The 27,216-nt window shown below is 44.9% G+C and overlaps 1 pseudogene; it reads right to left on the minus strand.

The window, feature by feature from the left end:
• LOC119456787 (connectin-like) overlaps positions 1 to 27,216 on the minus strand; it is a 91,043-nt pseudogene that overhangs the window by 2,864 nt on the left and 60,963 nt on the right.

Raw genomic sequence — 27,216 nt, forward strand, 5'->3', positions numbered from 1 at the left:
GGAGTGAATGGACCTGGCTTTGCCAACATTTTTATGAGCTATAGCCTTGCTTTTTTTTTTCATTTTTGTGGGCGAACCAAACTCTGCGTATCCGTTTATTCCTCGCGTAAATCACCATCAGCATGTGCTCGGGAAGTGATGCATGTGCCAAACAATTACTTACGAGAGGAGTGAATGGACCTGGCTTGGCCAACATTTTTATGAGCTATAGCCTTACTTTTTTTTTCATTTTTGTGGGCGAACCAAACTCTGCGTATCCGTTTATTCCTCGCGTAAATCACCATCAGCATGTGCTCGGGAAGTGATGCATGTGCCAAACAATTACTTACGAGAGGAGTGAATGGACCTGGCTTGGCCAACATTTTTATGAGCTATAGCCTTACTTTTTTTTTCATTTTTGTGGGCGAACCAAACTCTGCGTATCCGTTTATTCCTCGCGTAAATCACCATCAGCATGTGCTCGGGAAGTGATGCATGTGCCAAACAATTACTTACGAGAGGAGTGAATGGACCTGGCTTGGCCAACATTTTTATGAGCTATAGCCTTACTTTTTTTTTCATTTTTGTGGGCGAACCAAACTCTGCGTATCCGTTTATTCCTCGCGTAAATCACCATCAGCATGTGCTCGGGAAGTGATGCATGTGCCAAACAATTACTTACGAGAGGAGTGAATGGACCTGGCTTGGCCAACATTTTTATGAGCTATAGCCTTACTTTTTTTTTCATTTTTGTGGGCGAACCAAACTCTGCGTATCCGTTTATTCCTCGCGTAAATCACCATCAGCATGTGCTCGGGAAGTGATGCATGTGCCAAACAATTACTTACGAGAGGAGTGAATGGACCTGGCTTGGCCAACATTTTTATGAGCTATAGCCTTACTTTTTTTTTCATTTTTGTGGGCGAACCAAACTCTGCGTATCCGTTTATTCCTCGCGTAAATCACCATCAGCATGTGCTCGGGAAGTGATGCATGTGCCAAACAATTACTTACGAGAGGAGTGAATGGACCTGGCTTGGCCAACATTTTTATGAGCTATAGCCTTACTTTTTTTTTCATTTTTGTGGGCGAACCAAACTCTGCGTATCCGTTTATTCCTCGCGTAAATCACCATCAGCATGTGCTCGGGAAGTGATGCATGTGCCAAACAATTACTTACGAGAGGAGTGAATGGACCTGGCTTGGCCAACATTTTTATGAGCTATAGCCTTACTTTTTTTTTCATTTTTGTGGGCGAACCAAACTCTGCGTATCCGTTTATTCCTCGCGTAAATCACCATCAGCATGTGCTCGGGAAGTGATGCATGTGCCAAACAATTACTTACGAGAGGAGTGAATGGACCTGGCTTGGCCAACATTTTTATGAGCTATAGCCTTACTTTTTTTTTCATTTTTGTGGGCGAACCAAACTCTGCGTATCCGTTTATTCCTCGCGTAAATCACCATCAGCATGTGCTCGGGAAGTGATGCATGTGCCAAACAATTACTTACGAGAGGAGTGAATGGACCTGGCTTGGCCAACATTTTTATGAGCTATAGCCTTACTTTTTTTTTCATTTTTGTGGGCGAACCAAACTCTGCGTATCCGTTTATTCCTCGCGTAAATCACCATCAGCATGTGCTCGGGAAGTGATGCATGTGCCAAACAATTACTTACGAGAGGAGTGAATGGACCTGGCTTGGCCAACATTTTTATGAGCTATAGCCTTACTTTTTTTTTCATTTTTGTGGGCGAACCAAACTCTGCGTATCCGTTTATTCCTCGCGTAAATCACCATCAGCATGTGCTCGGGAAGTGATGCATGTGCCAAACAATTACTTACGAGAGGAGTGAATGGACCTGGCTTGGCCAACATTTTTATGAGCTATAGCCTTACTTTTTTTTTCATTTTTGTGGGCGAACCAAACTCTGCGTATCCGTTTATTCCTCGCGTAAATCACCATCAGCATGTGCTCGGGAAGTGATGCATGTGCCAAACAATTACTTACGAGAGGAGTGAATGGACCTGGCTTGGCCAACATTTTTATGAGCTATAGCCTTACTTTTTTTTTCATTTTTGTGGGCGAACCAAACTCTGCGTATCCGTTTATTCCTCGCGTAAATCACCATCAGCATGTGCTCGGGAAGTGATGCATGTGCCAAACAATTACTTACGAGAGGAGTGAATGGACCTGGCTTGGCCAACATTTTTATGAGCTATAGCCTTACTTTTTTTTTCATTTTTGTGGGCGAACCAAACTCTGCGTATCCGTTTATTCCTCGCGTAAATCACCATCAGCATGTGCTCGGGAAGTGATGCATGTGCCAAACAATTACTTACGAGAGGAGTGAATGGACCTGGCTTGGCCAACATTTTTATGAGCTATAGCCTTACTTTTTTTTTCATTTTTGTGGGCGAACCAAACTCTGCGTATCCGTTTATTCCTCGCGTAAATCACCATCAGCATGTGCTCGGGAAGTGATGCATGTGCCAAACAATTACTTACGAGAGGAGTGAATGGACCTGGCTTGGCCAACATTTTTATGAGCTATAGCCTTACTTTTTTTTCATTTTTGTGGGCGAACCAAACTCTGCGTATCCGTTTATTCCTCGCGTAAATCACCATCAGCATGTGCTCGGGAAGTGATGCATGTGCCAAACAATTACTTACGAGAGGAGTGAATGGACCTGGCTTGGCCAACATTTTTATGAGCTATAGCCTTACTTTTTTTTTCATTTTTGTGGGCGAACCAAACTCTGCGTATCCGTTTATTCCTCGCGTAAATCACCATCAGCATGTGCTCGGGAAGTGATGCATGTGCCAAACAATTACTTACGAGAGGAGTGAATGGACCTGGCTTGGCCAACATTTTTATGAGCTATAGCCTTACTTTTTTTTCATTTTTGTGGGCGAACCAAACTCTGCGTATCCGTTTATTCCTCGCGTAAATCACCATCAGCATGTGCTCGGGAAGTGATGCATGTGCCAAACAATTACTTACGAGAGGAGTGAATGGACCTGGCTTGGCCAACATTTTTATGAGCTATAGCCTTACTTTTTTTTTCATTTTTGTGGGCGAACCAAACTCTGCGTATCCGTTTATTCCTCGCGTAAATCACCATCAGCATGTGCTCGGGAAGTGATGCATGTGCCAAACAATTACTTACGAGAGGAGTGAATGGACCTGGCTTGGCCAACATTTTTATGAGCTATAGCCTTACTTTTTTTTTCATTTTTGTGGGCGAACCAAACTCTGCGTATCCGTTTATTCCTCGCGTAAATCACCATCAGCATGTGCTCGGGAAGTGATGCATGTGCCAAACAATTACTTACGAGAGGAGTGAATGGACCTGGCTTGGCCAACATTTTTATGAGCTATAGCCTTACTTTTTTTTTCATTTTTGTGGGCGAACCAAACTCTGCGTATCCGTTTATTCCTCGCGTAAATCACCATCAGCATGTGCTCGGGAAGTGATGCATGTGCCAAACAATTACTTACGAGAGGAGTGAATGGACCTGGCTTGGCCAACATTTTTATGAGCTATAGCCTTACTTTTTTTTTCATTTTTGTGGGCGAACCAAACTCTGCGTATCCGTTTATTCCTCGCGTAAATCACCATCAGCATGTGCTCGGGAAGTGATGCATGTGCCAAACAATTACTTACGAGAGGAGTGAATGGACCTGGCTTGGCCAACATTTTTATGAGCTATAGCCTTACTTTTTTTTTCATTTTTGTGGGCGAACCAAACTCTGCGTATCCGTTTATTCCTCGCGTAAATCACCATCAGCATGTGCTCGGGAAGTGATGCATGTGCCAAACAATTACTTACGAGAGGAGTGAATGGACCTGGCTTGGCCAACATTTTTATGAGCTATAGCCTTACTTTTTTTTTCATTTTTGTGGGCGAACCAAACTCTGCGTATCCGTTTATTCCTCGCGTAAATCACCATCAGCATGTGCTCGGGAAGTGATGCATGTGCCAAACAATTACTTACGAGAGGAGTGAATGGACCTGGCTTGGCCAACATTTTTATGAGCTATAGCCTTACTTTTTTTTTCATTTTTGTGGGCGAACCAAACTCTGCGTATCCGTTTATTCCTCGCGTAAATCACCATCAGCATGTGCTCGGGAAGTGATGCATGTGCCAAACAATTACTTACGAGAGGAGTGAATGGACCTGGCTTGGCCAACATTTTTATGAGCTATAGCCTTACTTTTTTTTTTCATTTTTGTGGGCGAACCAAACTCTGCGTATCCGTTTATTCCTCGCGTAAATCACCATCAGCATGTGCTCGGGAAGTGATGCATGTGCCAAACAATTACTTACGAGAGGAGTGAATGGACCTGGCTTGGCCAACATTTTTATGAGCTATAGCCTTGCTTTTTTTTTCATTTTTGTGGGCGAACCAAACTCTGCGTATCCGTTTATTCCTCGCGTAAATCACCATCAGCATGTGCTCGGGAAGTGATGCATGTGCCAAACAATTACTTACGAGAGGAGTGAATGGACCTGGCTTGGCCAACATTTTTATGAGCTATAGCCTTACTTTTTTTTTCATTTTTGTGGGCGAACCAAACTCTGCGTATCCGTTTATTCCTCGCGTAAATCACCATCAGCATGTGCTCGGGAAGTGATGCATGTGCCAAACAATTACTTACGAGAGGAGTGAATGGACCTGGCTTGGCCAACATTTTTATGAGCTATAGCCTTACTTTTTTTTTCATTTTTGTGGGCGAACCAAACTCTGCGTATCCGTTTATTCCTCGCGTAAATCACCATCAGCATGTGCTCGGGAAGTGATGCATGTGCCAAACAATTACTTACGAGAGGAGTGAATGGACCTGGCTTGGCCAACATTTTTATGAGCTATAGCCTTACTTTTTTTTTCATTTTTGTGGGCGAACCAAACTCTGCGTATCCGTTTATTCCTCGCGTAAATCACCATCAGCATGTGCTCGGGAAGTGATGCATGTGCCAAACAATTACTTACGAGAGGAGTGAATGGACCTGGCTTGGCCAACATTTTTATGAGCTATAGCCTTACTTTTTTTTTCATTTTTGTGGGCGAACCAAACTCTGCGTATCCGTTTATTCCTCGCGTAAATCACCATCAGCATGTGCTCGGGAAGTGATGCATGTGCCAAACAATTACTTACGAGAGGAGTGAATGGACCTGGCTTGGCCAACATTTTTATGAGCTATAGCCTTACTTTTTTTTTCATTTTTGTGGGCGAACCAAACTCTGCGTATCCGTTTATTCCTCGCGTAAATCACCATCAGCATGTGCTCGGGAAGTGATGCATGTGCCAAACAATTACTTACGAGAGGAGTGAATGGACCTGGCTTGGCCAACATTTTTATGAGCTATAGCCTTACTTTTTTTTTCATTTTTGTGGGCGAACCAAACTCTGCGTATCCGTTTATTCCTCGCGTAAATCACCATCAGCATGTGCTCGGGAAGTGATGCATGTGCCAAACAATTACTTACGAGAGGAGTGAATGGACCTGGCTTGGCCAACATTTTTATGAGCTATAGCCTTGCTTTTTTTTTCATTTTTGTGGGCGAACCAAACTCTGCGTATCCGTTTATTCCTCGCGTAAATCACCATCAGCATGTGCTCGGGAAGTGATGCATGTGCCAAACAATTACTTACGAGAGGAGTGAATGGACCTGGCTTGGCCAACATTTTTATGAGCTATAGCCTTACTTTTTTTTCATTTTGTGGGCGAACCAAACTCTGCGTATCCGTTTATTCCTCGCGTAAATCACCATCAGCATGTGCTCGGGAAGTGATGCATGTGCCAAACAATTACTTACGAGAGGAGTGAATGGACCTGGCTTGGCCAACATTTTTATGAGCTATAGCCTTGCTTTTTTTTTCATTTTTGTGGGCGAACCAAACTCTGCGTATCCGTTTATTCCTCGCGTAAATCACCATCAGCATGTGCTCGGGAAGTGATGCATGTGCCAAACAATTACTTACGAGAGGAGTGAATGGACCTGGCTTGGCCAACATTTTTATGAGCTATAGCCTTGCTTTTTTTTCATTTTTGTGGGCGAACCAAACTCTGCGTATCCGTTTATTCCTCGCGTAAATCACCATCAGCATGTGCTCGGGAAGTGATGCATGTGCCAAACAATTACTTACGAGAGGAGTGAATGGACCTGGCTTGGCCAACATTTTTATGAGCTATAGCCTTACTTTTTTTTTCATTTTTGTGGGCGAACCAAACTCTGCGTATCCGTTTATTCCTCGCGTAAATCACCATCAGCATGTGCTCGGGAAGTGATGCATGTGCCAAACAATTACTTACGAGAGGAGTGAATGGACCTGGCTTGGCCAACATTTTTATGAGCTATAGCCTTACTTTTTTTTTCATTTTTGTGGGCGAACCAAACTCTGCGTATCCGTTTATTCCTCGCGTAAATCACCATCAGCATGTGCTCGGGAAGTGATGCATGTGCCAAACAATTACTTACGAGAGGAGTGAATGGACCTGGCTTGGCCAACATTTTTATGAGCTATAGCCTTACTTTTTTTTCATTTTTGTGGGCGAACCAAACTCTGCGTATCCGTTTATTCCTCGCGTAAATCACCATCAGCATGTGCTCGGGAAGTGATGCATGTGCCAAACAATTACTTACGAGAGGAGTGAATGGACCTGGCTTGGCCAACATTTTTATGAGCTATAGCCTTACTTTTTTTTTCATTTTTGTGGGCGAACCAAACTCTGCGTATCCGTTTATTCCTCGCGTAAATCACCATCAGCATGTGCTCGGGAAGTGATGCATGTGCCAAACAATTACTTACGAGAGGAGTGAATGGACCTGGCTTGGCCAACATTTTTATGAGCTATAGCCTTACTTTTTTTTTCATTTTTGTGGGCGAACCAAACTCTGCGTATCCGTTTATTCCTCGCGTAAATCACCATCAGCATGTGCTCGGGAAGTGATGCATGCGCCAAACAATTACTTACGAGAGGAGTGAATGGACCTGGCTTGGCCAACATTTTTATGAGCTATAGCCTTACTTTTTTTTTCATTTTTGTGGGCGAACCAAACTCTGCGTATCCGTTTATTCCTCGCGTAAATCACCATCAGCATGTGCTCGGGAAGTGATGCATGTGCCAAACAATTACTTACGAGAGGAGTGAATGGACCTGGCTTGGCCAACATTTTGATGGGCTATATCCTTACCTTTTTTTCATTTTTGTGGGCGAACCAAACTCCGCGTATCCGTTTATTCCTCGCGTAAATCACCATCAGCATGTGCTCGGGAAGTGATGCATGCGCCGAACAATTACTTTCGAGAGGAGTGAATGGACCTGGCTAGGCCAACATTTTGATGGGCTTTAGCCTTACCTTTCTTTCATTCTTATGGGCTAACCAAACTCCGCGTATCCGTTTATTCCTCGCGTAAATCACTAGCAGCATTCGCTCTGGAAGCAGTCGCGCAACGACCGGGGGGGGGGGGGGGGGATTCGGGGGTTGGAACCCCAGCCTGAGGCTGACTTAACCCCCCCTTTTGTTTAACCTCTTTTCTTTCCTTACGCATTTGAGTACTGCAATTAAGATGTAAGACGCGCAATCGTCTGCACACTAGCAAAAAGCGCCTTTTTGGACAATTTCGCGTGAAGAAATCGAAATTAGTGCTGTTTAGATGGTATTGGCAAATGCCACACCCCCCCCCCTGGCAGGGATCCTGGGTGCGCTACTGTCTGGAAGTGATGCATGCACCGAACAAACGCTTTCGAGATTAGTGAATGGTCCCTTGCTCAGCCAATATTTTTATGGGCTATAGTTTATGGGCTATAGGGTCTAACCTATCTTCGCGTATCCGTTTATTCTTCGCGTAAATCGCCATCAACACGTGCACGGGAAGTGATGTATGCGTCGAACCATCGCTTCCGAGAGGATTGATTGGACCTCAATGGGCCAACATCTTAATATGCATATCATTTTTTTTAATTGTTTTGTTCCAGTCAGTCGGCCCGTATCCGTTTATTCATAGCTGGGTCATGACCTGCAGTTTGAGAAATAGTGATATAGGCAGAATGTGACCGCTTGAGCGCCAACCTTGCGGTGCCATCTGAGAAGTCATAGCTGAAGTATACCATGGCATCCGAGACTGTCAAACCGCGCTACGAATGCCTCGCCATGGACGCCAAGATTGCACATTCGGAAAAGAGCGCCGTTGCAATTTCGGAGGCTGCAACCACAGATTCCTCGTTTATTTTCTCTGCGTGGGTGGCAAAACAACAACGCTTGAATACCAGAGTCTATGTTTGACTCTTTTATCGCCGACATGTGCTGTCCTGTGTGCGGCGAGTATTCCGAGACGACCGAGCACGTGCATTGCGCGCACCTTTCACTGCCAGCACAAGAGGACGCCACCGTCCCACAGGCGCTCGGTTTCCTTTAGCACGAGGAAATGATGATGATAAGTGGCGTGTGTGGCGGGTGAATCGAATGAGACAAAGAGCCGTCCTGACGACCAAGCGCTGATTTACTGTGTGGGACACTGGCGCAAGAACGTTTACTGTTGACCTTAGCCCCCCTTATTAGGCAAAACATTCTTTGCCTGAATATCTATCCAAAAATTCCACAGCTTCTTCGTTTCCGCAGAAGAAAAGTTGAAAATTACGCATCATGGTCAGGTAAGGAGACACAATCTCTCCAATGATATTTTCTGCACGCTTAGAAGAAGTATTCAAGCTACTATAATTGGAAAGTTTAGGAGTGACGATCAACGGTGAATATCTCAAAAACCTTTGATTTGCGGATGACTTTGTTCTGTTCAGCAATACTGGTTATGAATTGCAACAAGATGATTGAGGACCCTCAACGAGAAAGCTGTTAAACTCCACGAGCCAACAGGTTGGGGGGTCATAAAGTGTAAGAGTAGCATTCAATATTAATGTGCAGATGACAAAGGTAATGTTCAAAAGCGGGACAAGGGAACAAGAATTCATGATCGCCGTGCAGTAAGCCTCTAGAGTCTGCGCAGGAATAGGTTTATCTATTTGAATCACTCACACAGGATTCTTATTATAAGAAGGAAACTTACAGAAGAATAAAAGTGGGTTGGAGTGCCTACGGCAGGCATTTCCAAATGCTGACAGGGAGCTTGCCACTTTCGTTGAAATAAAAAGTATTCAATGATTGCATTCTACCGGTGCTGGCGTGTGAGGCAGAAACTTAGAGGTTAACAAACCGAAAGTTTTATGGCGAGACCCGGGCCCGGCCGAGGCCCGGAAATAATTTGCGTTACCGGCCCGAACCCGGCCCGAGACCGAAGAAGACCACCGAGCGGCATTAAAAAAAAAAATAAAGAAGAGAATGAAAGGAATTTATTCTTAATGCATAAATACATGTCATATGCAATTATGAACACCATTTGAGCGGTCTGAACGCAAATACCAGCGCGCAAAGTAGTAGGAATGACCCTGCCGAGCAGTAGAGAGGTTTAGATTAGGGGGACGCAAGCGTTGGGGCCCGCTAGCGCTTGGGGCCACGGTACTGCGCCTGCGCAGTCCCATCTGCGCATGCGCAGTACTGTATCCCCTAGCGCTAGGCGGCCCCAACGCTTGCGTCCCCCTAATCTAAAACTCTCTCGCCAGCAGTTTCCAACGGCGCGTTCTTGATGCGGCCCAATACACTTCTATCGCAGCGCCGCCACAGTATTTTTCCACGTCGGGCGCCTCACTGCAAAGCATGCGCCGCCCCAGCCACTCGTCCCATGCACCTCAACCGTATTCTAGTACACTTTAGCCGAAGCGCAGCTACGACCGTTCTTGAGCGCAGCGCATGGATGGAGTAAATGGAGAAAGAAAGCTTCTCGTTCCTCCATGGTGCAGCGTAATGTGCTGCTGTAAGGCGGGCGGTTGAGAACATGCGTGCAATCATGGATGGACGCAGTGCCATATTTCAGCCGCGTGACCAATTATCTTATCATACCAGTCATCGTTTTACCAATTCGCCTTTGAAGAATCTGGAAGTGGCGAACGCGCTTGCACCGCACTGAAAGCATTAATTACATTAATTTAGGTAAGCAATACAAGGGCGTGCTTTGGTTTGAGGGGACTTCGGTCTTTCTGGAATTTTACATTCTGTTCAAACAGCGCAAAATACGACGGAAGAAGAAAAGGCAAGTACACAGGAGTCGCACTGCTAGCTTCCAGCTGCGCCGGGGCAACATATTTTTCAGATTCGAGACGCGCGAGGATAACTTGCAGCACGTTACATGCACACCACTAGAAAGCCCGAGCCCGGCGCGGGCCCGCGTCGGAATACCCGAACCCGCGGCCCGGGCCCGGGTCAAAAACCACATGCCGTGCCCGAGCCCGGCCCGAGCCCGTGAAAAAACTGCCCTACCCGGCCCGACCCGGCCCACGGGCCGGGCCGGGCTCGGGCTTTCGGGTGAGCCCGAGCCCGTGCAGTGCTCTAGTTTAGCACCGCGCAAAGAACGATGGAACGAAAAACGTTAGGCTTAATGTTAAGAGACAGGAATAGAACGGTATGTATCAAAGAGCGAACAGGGATATCCAACTAGAACATTGCAATGTTCTAGTTAACGTGAATAGAAAGAAAAATGGTGTAGAAATTCCGAGGATTGTCTACTAATGCGTTTGGCTTGGCTGCTACTTATTTAGCTAGCTCAAGTACTTCTACCCATCGCTACCAATCATCTACTATTACACTATTATAACGATTACATATGTGTTAACTTGCTTATTTTCCTTTTGTGTAACGAGCTTCATGCGGCGATAGTGACGTAACCAGTTTTTTTTCTAACTCTACCAATAATCTATTATTACATCATTATAACGATTACATGTGTTATTTTTTATTTTTCATTTTTGTTGCAACCTTGACGCGGCGACAGGGACGTAACCGACTTTCTTCTTTTTCTACTTTCTTTTTGCTTTTTCTAACGCTACCAATCGTCTGCTATTACACTATTCTAACTATTACATGTGTTAACTTGACCAAGTATGCATTTATTTTGTAGCGTCAGAGATGGACAGATTTATGAATATCGGAAAAACGTCATACTTAAACATTTTAAAAAGTAGTTGTCTTAATAATGATCCTTGAGGGACGCCGTTAGTTGCCATGCACAGAGACGTTTGGCCATTGATGTTAACATAATATGATCAATCAAAAAGATAACTGCATAAAAGACAATTGACAACCAACGAGTCAACACCAAAATGCGTAAGCTTGACTATAAGCCGTGAGTAGCTGACTACATCAAAAGCTTTGATGAAGGGGCACAACGTACGCCTGCCTTCTCTAGAAGGACAAAATGAGAAACGACCCTAATCCTTGGCTTAGGTGTCTGCTAGTGGCACTCGCACCTCGGCGTTGGTGTACCCTGGTGTATCGTTTGGGTTAACTTCGTGTTTTCCTTGTGTGAACTTTGTGTTATTAAAGTGAAGTACGACACAGACACAGATAATGCTGGTGAATTCTTGATGTAAACGATGTAAACTACAACTACACTACACTACACTACACTACACTACACTACACTACACTACACTACACTACACTACGCTTGGCCGGGCGTTCTCGTCGTCGGAAACTCGACGGTGCTACACTACACTACACTACACTACACTACACTACACTACACTACACTACACTACACTTGGCCCGGCGTTCTCGTCGTCGGAAACTCGACGGTGCACAAAACTTGGCCCGGCGTCTTCATCGTCTACTTCCATGGCGAACGGAACGGGCGGGAAGCCGAACTCGGAGGAACGAGCGAACGGAACTGGCGGGAAACCGCCACGCACATGGAGCCATACCTTTACTGATGCGGTGGCATCTAAAGTGCACGATCTGAAGTGAAGGCACGAAAACGACGACGGACGAAGAGAGAACATGTGTTCTCTCTTCGAAGAGAGGACGAAGAGAGAGCGTGTGTTCTCTCTTCGCCAAGACAAATTCTTGGCTATGCTCGAACTTTACCTGGCGTCCACCTATATTGAATGGGACAGTAGTTTTTACCTGCAAAAGAGCGGCGTTTGCTTAGGTTCGTGTTTAGCTCCGATCTTGAGCGACTTATTATTAGCTCGTGCTGGCAGAACCATGTCTAGCAGTCTCGAGGGTAGCGGTGTAGTCAGAGTTTTTAGAGTTGTTGACGACTTCCTAATTTTCGTAGATAAGAATTTCATTGACGCCGGCTTGGTCGTTAGTCAACCATTGACAACCTTCGGGCAGATTCTATCTCCCATAGAAGTGAACCACGAACGTTCGGTAGATTCCTCCATCAGGTTTTTAGATCTTAGATTGTGTTTAGCAAGTAGCAAGTCTGTTGGTATCATGAACCTCGGGCTAGTAAACCCCTGCTTCCTTTTAGTTCCTCTCACTCTAAGCTAGTTAAACGCAGCATTGCTAAAATGAGCCTGCTGAATGTTGTTAAGAAGTCCTGTCCACATCGAGCTGCGGCGAGTTTTCTAACCAGATCGACCGACTGGAAGAGGCAGGCTACCCGCAGCCTGTTCTAGTTTCCGTAGCGGAAACAATCCTGAAGAAGTCGCGAATGCGCCAACTGGACCAGGAGCCACCTCGGAAAAAGAAAAGGTAGCCGTCATACCTCACATACACCGCATGTCGCATAATTTGAAAAAGATTGCCGAGCGAGCTAACATAAATGTCGTGTTTTCTGCCCCGTGCAAGCTTTCCAAGCTCTGCAGAATGACCAACTCTTTTTTTCCGCAAGGCATCAGCCTGTGTCACAAAACATAACAAATACGTAGGTTGTCAGGCAGGAGTCGTGTATGAGATTCCTTTAGATTGTTGTAGAAAGTACGTGGGCCAAACCGAGCAGTGCCTGAATGACAGGCTGCGGCAACATAATAACAAAGTCAATAATGGGAGGGAGGGCCACCTGGCAATTCATTGTAGAGACTGCAAATGTAAGCCAGACTTCTACGCCTGCCCTGTGGTTGCCAGAAGCCGTGACAAGTGGGTTAGTTTAATAATTCAGGCCAAAAGGATCATTGAGGCAGGTGATAAGTGCGTAAGTGTTGCCTCAATATCACTATCACGCAAAGAACTACTTTACCTGAACGCGAATGCGCACTGAGAAACTGTGATTGCGCTCCCTGTTTAAAATAGTGGCGTTTTTTCTTATTAAACATGTGTGCGTGTGTTCTCTCTTCGTCCGTCGTCGTTTTCGCGCCTTCACGTCAGATCATGCTTAACCAACATGCCCAACTATCCATCCTAACGTCGAAATAAAGTGTACGATTGTGTGCTTTAGTTAACGGCAATTAGACTTTCGTTAATTGTTTCTAATTATTACTGACACTTAATCAGCTCTTTATACATGTGCTCTAATGAATATCTATCATCAACCATAAGTAGAACCATCAATATCTACCTGCTTTTATTTTTCTATGATTTATTTTTATATTCATCCTACCTCTGTGACAAACCGGAAGTCAGTCCCTAACTGGAAGTTGCTGCGCAAGAAACAAAGAGTGTCACTCGGTGCTCGTGCCACTAACAAATGCATGAAAGAACATTGCAAATACATAGCAGAGGATGAAAGCGAATTCATCCGCCCGCCCTGCGAACGTGAATGTCCAGCGAAGCTGTATCAAACACCACACATGGTCGAGCATTGTATTCACGCTGTTCTTCTTGTGTCTTTAATTAATTTCCGTGGTCTACCCATGGAAGTCTTAGAATGAACTGAATGAGTTGCTAGACGGGTATCCCTTTTATATATGAAAGCGTGGTGACGTGTCACTAAGTATATATATATATATATATATATATATATATATATATATATATATATATATATATATATATATATATATTCCGGAAAATGCTGGGGATGACTTGGTAGCGCTTAGCCAAGCCCAAAAGCCAGGGCTGGCTAGGTGCCCATCAGCTCCGCTGTCTTTAGCATTGCGCCTCCAGTGCAAGCTACGCTAAACAGCTGCGCCATTCACCGGCGCGCCGGTTGCTAAGGAGGGGAGGATGTGGCGCCGCTGCGCGGAGGAGAGGCCACAGTTGGCACGAATCCAGCGCACGGACGGACGCGACCGCGAGCGTGAGCCATTAAAGGCATTCGCTTTAAAAATTGGAGGACTCTTAAGCTTCGCCTTTAAGAGTAGAACGCGATAGTGTTATCGGGACCCGTTCGCATCGCATCGTTCGCATACGGCAAGTAGGCTTAATTCACTGCAACACTGAACGTAGGAAAGCCAGCTTACACCGATCCCCTTGAAGTCGGCTTCACTTTTAAACTGAAATCCATTGCTGGAGAGACGCTTTTCCAGGGGCAATATAAGTGGTCTTATATTAAAATGTGAAGGCCCTAGCATCTTTTTTTTTAATTATTTTATTGTTTGCCATTGACCCGACGAGCGCAGGCCTCATATAAATGCTGAAAAAGGGGTTTGTGTCTGAGTTTCCTCGTAGTAGAATTAGGTTTTCTCGTACATTCAAATTGCAATCCGACGCCGATTCGTAAACAATCCGACGGCGAATCCGACGCCGAGTGGTAAAGTCATACTTTACCATTTTTCTGACGGATTTCACTGTGAGAAATTTGATTTTTGTTCCCCAACACCTTGCACCACGTGGAGGGCCTGCGCGGTCGATGTGGTTGGATGATTTTCTCTGCCACCCGCGATCACACGCTGGTTGCCGACGGCGGATTTTCTGCGACACGGGGCCCTAAACGTTATCGCGGTAAAAGAATGTCTTCCAGCGTCGCACATGCATGGTATACGCTCTATGAGGGCAGACTCTGTACAAAGTACACACATCCCGCTGCGTACTGTAGAAGCGACTGACCAAGATTAGGGGGCGAAGCGTTCTTTTGCGCCGCAGGAAGCACCGGATGCACTGAGCTCCAGGAGGCGCATAACAGTGTGAACTTTACTATTCATTTCAGCGCTCGTTAACGGCTCGGGCGACACCGGGCATGGGTAGTCGCCTGAATCGGACGCTCGGTGCGGCAAATAAGACTGGGAAGTGAAATGGCTTACTACAGAATACGGTCACATCCCCAAACAAGAAAGAAAAAAGAAGAAAAGCTCGAACAAGCGCTGATTATAACTTTCTTGGCTGCATCGATCACTAAAGATGCGAAGGAAATCTGAAGAGTAAGAGAAGATGATGTACGCATGGCGGCATACACACAGTTCTTTCCTTGCAAGCACCCCTCCAGGATTTGTCGATGCTAAGCGGCGAAGTGGTATCGCGAACGTTGTTGACAGCGCTTTCTTATTTGCTCGGGAGAGTCGTTTTCTGTTACAAATCGTAACCTGGGAGGTATCGTACAGAACGCAGTTTTCATATTCGTGTGTATTCAGCGTTTTCTAAAGATCGAGATAACCACAGTCATTGCTATTTTCATCTAATAACAAAATTGCCCGTTTCAAATCATAGAGGAACACATAACAGGGCAGCGCGAAAGAACACAGACGAAGAAAGGTATGTACACAAGACGGGCGCAAACTCCCAACCATATTTTCAGAGCAGGAACGCGAGCAGCCTATATGAATACACATCAGGTAAACAAGTGTTATATAACTTTGATAAAGATTAGTAAAGTGCTTCCATGATAGCCCTATCAGAGACCCCACCCGTAAGCTTGTCTACCAATTGAATCGCGTCACTCACATGCGCGGATACGTAAAACAGATCTATTATTATGATTATTTGATTTGAAAACATGTACACAGGAAAGAGAAAGCGTGAGGCCGTAAAGCAAACATGAAGATATATGATACAACGAAACACTGTGTGTCAACTAAACCAATCCATGCATCTAAAAATTGCAGCTCCTTTGCAAGTAAATTCACAGAATTCATGCTTACGCATTTGCCAGTATTCTTAGCAATAAAGTAAGCTTCAGTGACCTTTCTTTCCAGTTTGTCCTTCGATGAGGACAAGAAGACTGTGTCTTCGAAAATTGGCTTGCAACCACGACAGCGCCTGCATGTAATGAATATCGAGGTGGCGACCGGTTTTGCTGCATACAGCCAAGCGATGCTCTCGGGCCCTTTTATTAAAACAGCGTCCCGTCTGCCCTATGTATACTCTTCCACAGGACAAAGGAATATTGTAAACGACACCTGAAACACAATCTGTGAAGCGTTTGGCGTGCCGTTTGTTACACCTAATGCGCCTTTCTTTGGGCATCATTGCGCATACTTTAGCCAACTTGCATGGGGCGGTAAAAACCATTCTTACCCCAAGCCGATTGGCAACTTTCATAACATTGTGTGAAATACGGTGAATGTAGGGCATTGCATGAAGTGGCTTTTCCTCAGCTCCAAGCTGCTTTTTCTTTTCAATCCCCTTCAAACTTTGCAAAACACGCTCAGAAGAACTTAAAACTAGATGTGAAGGGTACCTAGCATTACTCAGGCGCTCAACATGGTGTATAAGGCTTTCATCTACCTTATGCAGACACGATTTTTCAAGTGCGGAACGAGAACAAAGCATGACCATGGCCCTTTCTTTAATGTTCCAATGGGCGCTCCTATATGCTAACACAGCTTTTCTTGGACTGTACATCCAGCACGCATGTCCGGGCGTAAAATACAGTCGCAAATCAAGGAATTAAAGGCTGCTGTTAACTGGCTTCTCATCAAGGAAGTTGAGACCAGCAGAAGCTAGGGAAAATTTGTCGATTATAACTGAAACATTATAGTCAAAATTGTGAATGCTAGAGGCATGAACGAACACTAAGCAATCATCTACGTACCTAAGCACACGCCGCACACCTAGTTGGGAAACAGATGCATCAAGCCGCCGGTCAACGCAAGCAACGTAAATGTTACTGAGCACTGGGGCGACCAACGACCCTATCCATATTCTTTTCTTTGAGCATAGTATTGCCCGTCATAGTTTATAGCAGTGGAGTTCAAGTAGAAGTCGCTAAGTGTTTGGTACTCCCACCAGCGTCATTCCGAAACGCAACTTCGCCGTTGTGTTCAATGCACTCCTTCACAGCACAGTAGAGTTTGTCATGAGGTATAGTATACATACTGTGTGCATACCTTTTTTTTTTTTTTTTTTTCGTCCGTGTTTTCTCGTGCTACCTCGTTATGTGTCCTAGAATGCACCAACTAGCCCAAACAAGAGCTTTACTGTAAAATCATAGGTTTGTGAATGAAAGAGCGTCATCATGTCAGTGCTCCGCTACTTCATGGACTTCGTTACCCTGACCACGCCAATTTGGTATTTATGTCAGTGCAATTGAATCTTACACTACAACGCAACAAGAACCATCGACCGCGCCATGCAATTGGTGCACAGTCATGTCCCGACTGAGTTCACATGCATCCGAATGTTTATACGTCGCCGACAGTTGCACATTCAACACCCACACTCCAATATAGACCGCTATAGACCGTGCGAAATGCGGCATCGCCCTGCACAAAGCGTCCCTGACGTCAACCGTACCCGATTTGCAGCGCTGCCTACACATGTCGCAGCGGTTGAGTAATTCATGAAGTAAGCTTCCTCTTGAGCGTATGACCTTACGATCGTGGTGGGCCACGTCCGTGTAATGAGACCATGTCTACACTTAACTTTAGCTCCCTTAGTCAACGGTCAGGACATACTAAAAATTTAAGTAGCAATAAGTTTTCAATAGCCACTTACGTAGTAAGCTTTAACATGCGACTTGTCGCGCCTGATGGGGCTATTAGTGGTCGCATTCCGTCTTATCGCAACAGCACACTTGAGAGCTCGAGCAGCGAGTGACTATGCGCTCACCCGGCGCGTAGACTAGGTTAATTGAAGGCTGCAAACAACTACAACTGCTCGGCCAGGAGCGAGCAGATATCTTCTAAGAAATGAGGAAGCGCGTCAGTGTGGAGTATACGTGGACCCGGCACCAACTCAAGCGCTGACAACAAAATGCCTTGCGGTGGGCGTTCTTCAGCTACACGAGCTGTCGCGGTGAGATAAGACGCGCAGAGTTAACTCCGAACTTCCTCATCTCTTTGCAGTTTAAGTACTCGCGCTCTGCTATTTTTACGCTGCTTGTAAAAATATACATGTTTCGCTATACTTCCTCGCAGAGAGGGTGAATACTTTCTCTCGGAATCTCGTAACATTGTCGTCGCTCGCAATTGCGGGTAACTAGTGCATTGCTGACCTTTGTTCTTTTTCCATTTTTTCTCAAACGACCCGAAGATGTTGGTGTTCGCTCGCCGCGTTTGTTAATGTGATGTGGTATAAACGTAGGCTGGCTGATGTCAGCGCCTACTACTAGCAGACAACGGTCACTCGTCGTAGCAATTATTATTCTTCGGCTTGTAGACGTAGAGTACTAAGGCACACATAGATGGAATAGTGTATGATATTCAAAGGTTTCTTTTATTTTCCTAAATATCTTATATTTGACCTTGATGAACGCTTCCGGCCTCGCAAAGTTTAACTATGGTAGGCACTTGAAGGTGGACGCTTAGCCGATGTCATTGGCGTTCTGAAGGGTAGGATCTGACGTCAACACATAAAGCAGCTCTTCAAACTGCCCACTTCAGCTTCGGTTTCGATACCGATGGTTTTCTGATCGTTTACAATTGTCTTCAAGATTCTAAGCAAATCGACCCATCATATGTGTGACAAAGAGGATTTATGCAAATTGGAAAATGACTTATCTTAACATAGCGAAAAAAGAAACACAGCAGACTTCAGCGACTCCTTTGGCTCTGAACTCATTTACTGCGACAGCAGCATTCCCCCATAGAGTGAAGAGCACCATTTTATTTTGACTTGCCTGCTTTGTTCTCTAATAATTGCGTTCGCCCACTACGGAGAACTGGAGAACTTCCTTTATGTATGAGATAGTAATGCAAGGTATGGAATTCAAACTACATGGACGGTCTTCGAAACTCTCAGACTCCCCCTGTCTCTAGGCAGGCTAGATTTATTTAATCAAAATGCGTAGTTTTATGCAACCTTTTATTCGCAGCTGTTTGGCCAAAGCGTATGCTAATCTTTTTTTTTCTGTGCGTCACTTTACAAGTCCTACACCGTCGAAGAGGTTTCGCGCCACACTTGCACGTTTCAATTTGTCGTTTTTCTCACACGCGTGTTTCACGAAAATCGAAACAGTAACTACTGTAACTGTAACTACTGAACCGAAACAACAGTAACTACTCGTACGTTGTCGTCAGATCTGTGTAGTTCCGTGCTCTCAATGGGATTTCGTGCACACGAGCCAAGCTCTTACCTCGTTTACTTTGGTTTCTGAAAACTTTCAGGCGACCTCGATTTTCATTGTACAACGCTTGCTTTTGTAAGTTCCTCGTACAATAAAGGTGTGCTCCGAGTGTGCGGTGCGACACGTCGCATGTGAATAGGAGAAAGTAGCTGAAAGAGCGGTTATAAGGGAATTCAGCTACGATGCAGGCAGCTGAGCCTGAACTGCGCTCGCGGGCACCACCTGCGTTAGAAAGATGTCAATGCCCCTTGTTTGCCGCTGTTTGCACCAAAGCTCCTTTATTGAAAAAGCTAGATCAGCCGCATCACGAGGACATGACTACTCGCAAAAAGAATGCAAGAGAACATATATCCTTTCATTCTACGGCAGCCTGTGTGTGTTCAAGGCGAAGTGAATTACAAGGCTCGATGCAGATACAGTGGCACTTGTACTCAGGTTTAGAGCATGGCATGTGTCCGCCAGCGCTACCTGTCAAATATCCTTCGCAAATAGCGCTGGATTCACCCAGTGCCATTTTTTTTTTTTTATCCCGTACCACTACCATATAGTCAACATAACCCGACATAACACCGTCGCGTGCTCAGTCATTCTTTTCATAAACATACAATGAATAGAATAATCTACTCACGTCATTAATTACGATTCGTGATACAGCTCTCTTTTAAAATGCAATGAATAGCGTTACGTAACATTTCAATCCCTCCTTTCTGTATTGGATGGCGAGTCATCGGCGTTTAACCGACGACAACGAAGTGGCGCCAAGGCACGCAGCTCCGCGCGTCAGAGTTCGAGCGAGGAACGATCGGGCCAGCGGCGTTCGGTATTTCGTCTGTGTTCGACCGACGATAAAATAAATATGTGGGAGATCATGAACTACACGTCTTCGCACAAACATTTTTTTTTTTTTTTATTTTTGTTATTTTTTGTTGTGGTTTTTTTTAACCGCTTTATTGCATTTATGAATGTCATGTGCCGCTTATTATGCTTATTAGTATTATGGGCTGTATTTGTTTTCACCCAGCCCTCACTATAATGATGTGCTCACATGTTGTAATAAATAAGTAAATAAATAAATAGAGCTAAAACTTCCAGGAGACTAGGAGCTTGTGTCTGTTGTCTGCGTATAACGAAGGAGCGTAAGAAGCGTGTGTCCACCCGAACTTTTCAAAAATATGAAATAAGAAAACTGGAGTAATGTAACAAGGATTGCATAGAAATGGCACTTACCTGAATAACTAACTTTTGTAGAAGCTATTTGTGTCGTTCACTTGACCCGTCACTGGATGAGTATCCGCAGATGCACCGATCGCTAAGACTGGGCTTCATCCTCCTTCCCTTCCCTGCCTCGCCGAAAAAAAATCCTGTGACACTTTAGAGAACTTTCGAGGGTCATTGCTTACTGTTCACGCGAATCCGCGTGGCAGTGTTTATTATGTACAAACATAAATCTTCCAGTCGCATTGGCTGCGCGATAAACGCATGCAAATTGTCAGAGTAGAGGGATAACGTGTGCAGTTCATGACAGAAAGACAAATCAAATTTCCGGGTTTAGTTTTCAGCCTTCAGGCACTTCTTGCGGGTCACCGCTAGAAGTGCCTTTTTGGAAACCAGACTAAATACTACAAATCGAATGACTCCTCTTCTTAGAGCACTGGCAGTTGGCGACGCACGCTTTATCAAAACGACAGGTATAATAAATGGAGTGGGCACATATGAATCCGCGCACATAGACTTAAAGTTCTGTACGTGGAGTTACATTTTGCAGCTACCGTTGAATCACGGGTCAGTTTAGTTCTTTTCATCGAGGCTTCATTCGAAAACTAAATCATCACCAGGACCGGATAACATCCCAAACGCCTTTTTGCGCCGCTATGCAGAGATGATTGCACGTTTTCTAGTGCGCATTTTTAGTGTATCTTTATCTTCCGCCACCCTTCCCAAAGATTGGCGAACCGCTCGGGTTGTACCGGTGCTTAAGAATGGCCAAGCGACATTAATAACCAACTATCGACCAATCTCTCTTACTTCATCTTGCTGCAAACTATTGGAACATATTATAGCTAACCAGATAAAAGAATTCTTAAGTGACAACAGCATCCTCACACCGGTACAGCATGGCTTTAGGAAGGGGTTTTCCACCGTCACCCAGTTGGCTTCAGTCGTCCATAGCTTTGCTAGCATTCTTGATAAACCTGGTCAGATTGATGTTATATTCCTGGATTACAGAAAAGCATTTGATCTTGTTTGTCACCATAAACTAATTGAAAAGCTCGAAATCATAAAACTACCGCCATACTTAATCAGCTGGATATCTGCATACTTAACTAAGCGCACACAATTCGTCAGCATAAGCGACTGCCCTTCAGATGAAGCACCAGTTACTTCCGGTGTTCCTCAAGGCAGCGTGCTTGGCCCCTTGTTATTTTTAATATATATTAATGATATTGTAGTAGTAATCACTCACCCCGTTCAATTAAGATTGTTTGCTGATGATTGTGTTTTATTTAATGAAATTAAATGCCACGAAGACCAAGTCCTCTTAAATTCTACCCTTCAGCGCATTCATAACTGGTGCCAGCAGTGGAACATGGAGCTCAACACTAATAAAACAGTTTCTATGAGAATTACAAAAAAAAGCACCCTTTACCGTTTACTTATGATCTTGCCTCTCAACCCTTATCCGAAGTCGAGGAATATAGGTACCTGGGCGTTATCATAACGCATGATCTTTCCTGGAACAAGCATATCTCTACTACATGTGCTTCAGCTTTAAGAAAACTTGGTATGCTCAGGCATAAATTAAAAATGGCACCTCCGGAAACCAAGCTGTTGGCTTACAACTGTATTATAAGGCCTACACTAGAATACGCGGCAATTGTTTGGGACCCGTACACGAAACGCAACATCGATGCATTAGAAAAAATTCAGCGAAAAGCTGTACGCTTTATATTTTCTAAATACCGTCCAACTGACTCTCCCTCAAACTTAATGAAAATGAATAATATACAAACACTAAAATTGCGACGAAAAATTCAAAGGATTAAGTTCCTCTATCTGCTTCAGAATAATCAGCTATCTCTTAATCCGCAACAATACATACAACCGCTAGCAGGGCGATTTACAAGGCACCGGCATGCCAAGTCATTAACTCCGTATTTTGCCAGGACCAACACCTTTAAATATTCCTTGTTTCCTCGCACTATAGCCGAATGGAATAACTTGCCCATATCGCTTCTTATTAACCCTGAAAGCATTGAGTGTGTTGACAGCTGAATATGCGATAGTTGAAAAATGGTTGCTCCTTGTTTATCTTGTTTTGGTGCAGTGCTTCTAAAATTGTAATTGTAATTCCATTGTAATTAATTGTTGTTATTTTTGTTTTGCTACTCACGTACTCTTGCATTTCCTTGTTGTTGTTGTTGTTGTTTTTGCTGTACTTCTGCCCCTCCTGCAAGGGCCCCTATAAGGCCTGCAGTATTTTCTAAATAAAATAAATAAATAAAAAAAAATAGAAAGCACAGGACAACACAATGCGAGTATCTTCCATATAGCGGCACACGATACAAGTGGGAGCGGGAATTTTGATGGGGCCACACAGCACTGAACTAAATCGTTTATTTGTGCGCATACGGCAGCGGCGTTCCAGAAGCGCTCAGACATCGATACACATGCCACCGAATTCACTGCGGAGGGTGCTTTGATGAAAAAACACCACGCACGTGATCGAACCCCTTCGCCCAAGACAGGGCGCAGGCATCTTATAACGCGCCTTCCCACCAGCATGAGCCGTTACGGGCCAGCGTCCTTGAACAGAGACCTTCAATGCGCCAGTAAATACACTGCAGATACTCGGACAAGTACATTAACTATCTGACTTCTCACTTGACCCCAAGTGGAAAGACAAGTTACGAATCATCAGTATCGAGGGAAAATAACATGTCTAAATCTTGAGTATGCATACACGTTTCCAAGGGTTCCAAGCTGGTACTGGATGCTTCAACAGTTACGTGAAAGGAAAGCTGACGAATCCGATGCTAAACATTACTTACTTGAAACGTTTGTTTTTCTTCTCTCAGTTATGTACAATTTCGGGAACACAGAAACAGTGATATTAAAACTTGAACGCCAGTTACTCCGTGACTCCATCTGCCTCCCTTCTAGTTCTTCCTCTCGGACAGCTTCGATACTGTCTAAAAATGGGTCATCAGAGCTGCAAAGCACACGGCTCAAAGGAAAATAAAACTGTGACTTCATGTCAGGCACAATGGGCCTAATCACCTGCAGCAGTTACTGGCACATACGCACAATACCAGCAAAAATGACACGAGCGTAGATTCCGCCAGGCAGCGCATGCTTGTTGAACCGACGGCGTTGGGCTTAAGCCTAGTCGGAGACGCGGATGAATCTTTCTCAATTGATTTACGCTGGTTCAGAATCACCTCGACATCGTTCGTCATTGGCGAGACTTCTTCGCGACGTCCGTCTTGGCTTGTACGAGTACCAAGCGCGGATTCGTCGGAGAAACCCAGGCCGCCAGCTTCGTCATCGTCGTCATCATGCGGACGACGCGCAGGCGGCAGAGTCGTCGTTTGATGTCTTGTGCCCACTGCCGGTCTCTCGTAGTCCTCAGCGCATCCTAGCTGTTTCAGGCTTAGCCGGACTACCTTGTTGTTGGCAGTCATGTTTACTGGTGCGGCAGCGGGACTTTCAAACTCGCACTTGACGTGGCGCAGTTCGCGACGGAATTTGGCGTTGCGCGTGGCGTTTTCCAGGTGCAGTATCCAGGACAGCCGGCAGTCACAGCTGAACTTGTTGCCTGCATTAAAAGAGAAAGAAACCGAATTAAATTCAGTATTACTTAAGAGATAGTTGACTCATGCATAGGTTGGTCCACTAACCGATACCGCCGGTGAATTGATGCTATTCTCCTACTGAGATATTTCGAGTCAACTTGGGCGATCTTGGTAAGTGCATGCATGAAACACAGTGTCCATTATGGAAGCTGCAGTTGCCGTTGTCGGGTTAATCAGTTCAGGGTGAAGTATTAGTCCTGCCAATAATTTGAATTCATGCGTGTGCAGTATCATCACCTATAAGGTAGATGATGTCCAGTTGTAGCCGTGCAGCTGGATCAAAGATGGGCGTGAAGCTGCGCTTCTGTGCGAACAGGCAGCGACCTCGTAAGTGGTGTTTCAAACAGAAGTCCCAAGGACTGTTAGAACATGTCTCTGCGCTTTGACAAATTACAAGTGTAATCAAGGTATAGCTTTTACCTTGATTTTATCTACACTGGAAAGAGCATGGAGTGTTCTGAATGTTGTTATCAGATGATATACTACAGAAGTGCTGCCACCGGCAAGAGAAGGGCAAAAGATTCAGGGGCGGAATTCACTAAGCCAACTTACGAACAAATTTTGGCATAAGAAAAATCTTACGAAATAAGCGTATGCACAAAGCTAAAACTGTTCGTAAGATCAGCAAGCTTGCGATGTCCGCCGCTGCAAAGACGAGCGCTGTAGTGGAAAAAATGCGTATATGTAAGGGTAGCACAGGTGCGAACTTCAGTACTTCCGCCAATAGTAAGCGTAAGTCGATTCACAAAAGCTAAACAGCCGTCGCAGATGACGACTTAAGAAGAAATTTCTACTATAGAGGTGTAGCAGTCTTACGAACATTGTCTATCTGCGCCGCTCGAGCTCACGCAGGTAAGCGCTGTAACGCGCTGTTGCGTCTGATTGGCCAGAGGCCGCAACTGATAGCCGAGGCTTGCGCGTGCTTTTATATTTGTGGCGTGCTCTGATTTGTCATCTGAGTGTATTGAGCTGTTTCGGTGCATAATTGTATTGAGCGTGCGCTGCTGTGGAATGCAGTAACATTAATGCTGTGCGGCGAACTTCTGCCTAATGTCTGATAGGCTGTGTTTCTGTATGCGCGCAGAAGCCTGAATTCTCATACTCGTCATGACACTCTATCGGGTGTTAGCCAATGTAAGTGTAGTGCGCGTCCCTGAAAACCATAAAATTTGTAATTGATGTGTTTTGAGTACAATTCTATCGTATTTCTTTTTATTAGTTTGAGCTTTCCCTTGCTCATATGGCTGGCGATGATCTTCCAACGCTTTGAGGTTATGATTCTCTATGCGAGATGAAACAACGAAAAAACGCCTAAACGTTTCTAATTATCAAAACATGTTGCTGTTGCAGAATTCACTCTCGTCGTCTGTGCTGTTAGCCTCAGCCTTCCATTATATAGCTCATAGATTTATTTCAGCACAAAGTTGAAGCGACGTAGTGTCTGCGCCCACGGTTTTGCTCATTGTGTGGCCTACGGTGTGAACCGACTTATGCGTACGACGGATGGCAATCCTGCTTATGATATGAAGCGGGACGTCAAGACGATGACATAAAAAATGGCGAATAAAATCACGTGCCACCACTGATACAAAAATCATATGGACTGCTTGAACAAGAGGGATGCTGTGAAATAAAATACACCTCATGAACGAAGCCAACAATTCTCGCATGAGTCAAAACACACACACGCACTTACGCACGCCCACACACGCACGGACGAACGCACAGATTTATACATATAACCACACGGACGAGTATCACTGGAGGCACTTTGATTTTTGTAAAAAAGCACGCAGCATAACGCTCGTAAAAACACCACTTTGCTCTTGTTTTGCAAGCACAAAGCCAGTGACAGGCAACAGGCCATAAGAAGACCAGGCGACAAATAAAAGCGACAGCTGACGACAGCCATCGTCGTCTTATGATTGGCTGAAGATGCTTATTCTAAACCACCAGCCTAACACCAGTCCTGGGCGAAATGACGTAACTCACGTCTTTGAGTCGCTTCGTGCGATGTTCTTTCTATAGCTTCCTCCTCTCACTTACTCTTCCTTAAGAAACCCTTCATAGGCGTTTGTGAATCTTTAGCGCAAGAATTTTCGTCCAGCCGGCAACAGTCTTACGATGCTTTGCGCCTGATGCGCAGTAGTCAGGTCAACATGACGACGCGAAAAATCCGGCTACACTGGACTGGTATCGCGAAGTGAACAATGTGAAGCGTGCCCGACGCTAAGCGCGCTCACTAAAACGTGCCATACCAGCAAGATCAGCATTTACGTCACTCGAATTATGCTGCTTGTGCGCTCTCCCGGCGGCGCACAGTTCGATCACTTAATTCAGTGCGTTTGGACAAAGCGATGACATTTGTATGTAATTAGCGGTGCGAGTGCATATCGTATGAATTGTTCTGAAGGACTAAACGAACTTCACATCAAGGTCGTGGTACTTGAAGCATACGGCTGACAACTCAATAATTACTTCATTTATGTGTAACTTTCACATTTGCCTTCAGCCGCAGCGCACGTATCGACAACTTCTCAGGCTTCGACTCTGCCTCAGTGATAGTTGTTGCCTCACATGTTTTAATTAGCCGCAAGAAAAGTGGAAAAATACTTATCGAAAAAACGGTCAGGCAAGGAGACACGATATATCCAGTTATTTTAATTGCATGCTTAGAAGAAGTACTCAGGCTATTAGACTGGGAAGGACCAGGGGCGATGATCAACGGCGAATATCTCAACAACCTTCAGCTTGCCAACGACATTGTCCTGTTCAGCAACGCTGGGGGCACATTGCAACAATTGATTGAGGACCTTAACCAAGAAAGAGTAAGAGTAAGTTAACAAAGGTAATGTTGAATAACCTTTCAGGCGAACACGAATTCATGATCGGCAGTCAGGCTGTAGAGTATGTACAGGGGTAAGATTATCTAGGTCAATTACTCACAGGGAACCGTGATCATGAGACGGTAACTTACGGAATAATGAAAATGGGTCGGAGTGCACACGGCATTATCAAATCGTGACCGGGAGCTCACCGCTGTCATTGAAAATAAAAGTGTACAATCATTCCATTCTTCAAGTACTATAAAAAAATATCGCCACCCAAGCACTCCGTACAGATGGTTAACCAGCGAAGCTGAAACGTGCGGGCCCAGTGC

Source organism: Dermacentor silvarum, chromosome 6 (genome assembly GCF_013339745.2).
Source record: "Dermacentor silvarum isolate Dsil-2018 chromosome 6, BIME_Dsil_1.4, whole genome shotgun sequence".
Taxonomy (NCBI): domain Eukaryota; kingdom Metazoa; phylum Arthropoda; class Arachnida; order Ixodida; family Ixodidae; genus Dermacentor; species Dermacentor silvarum.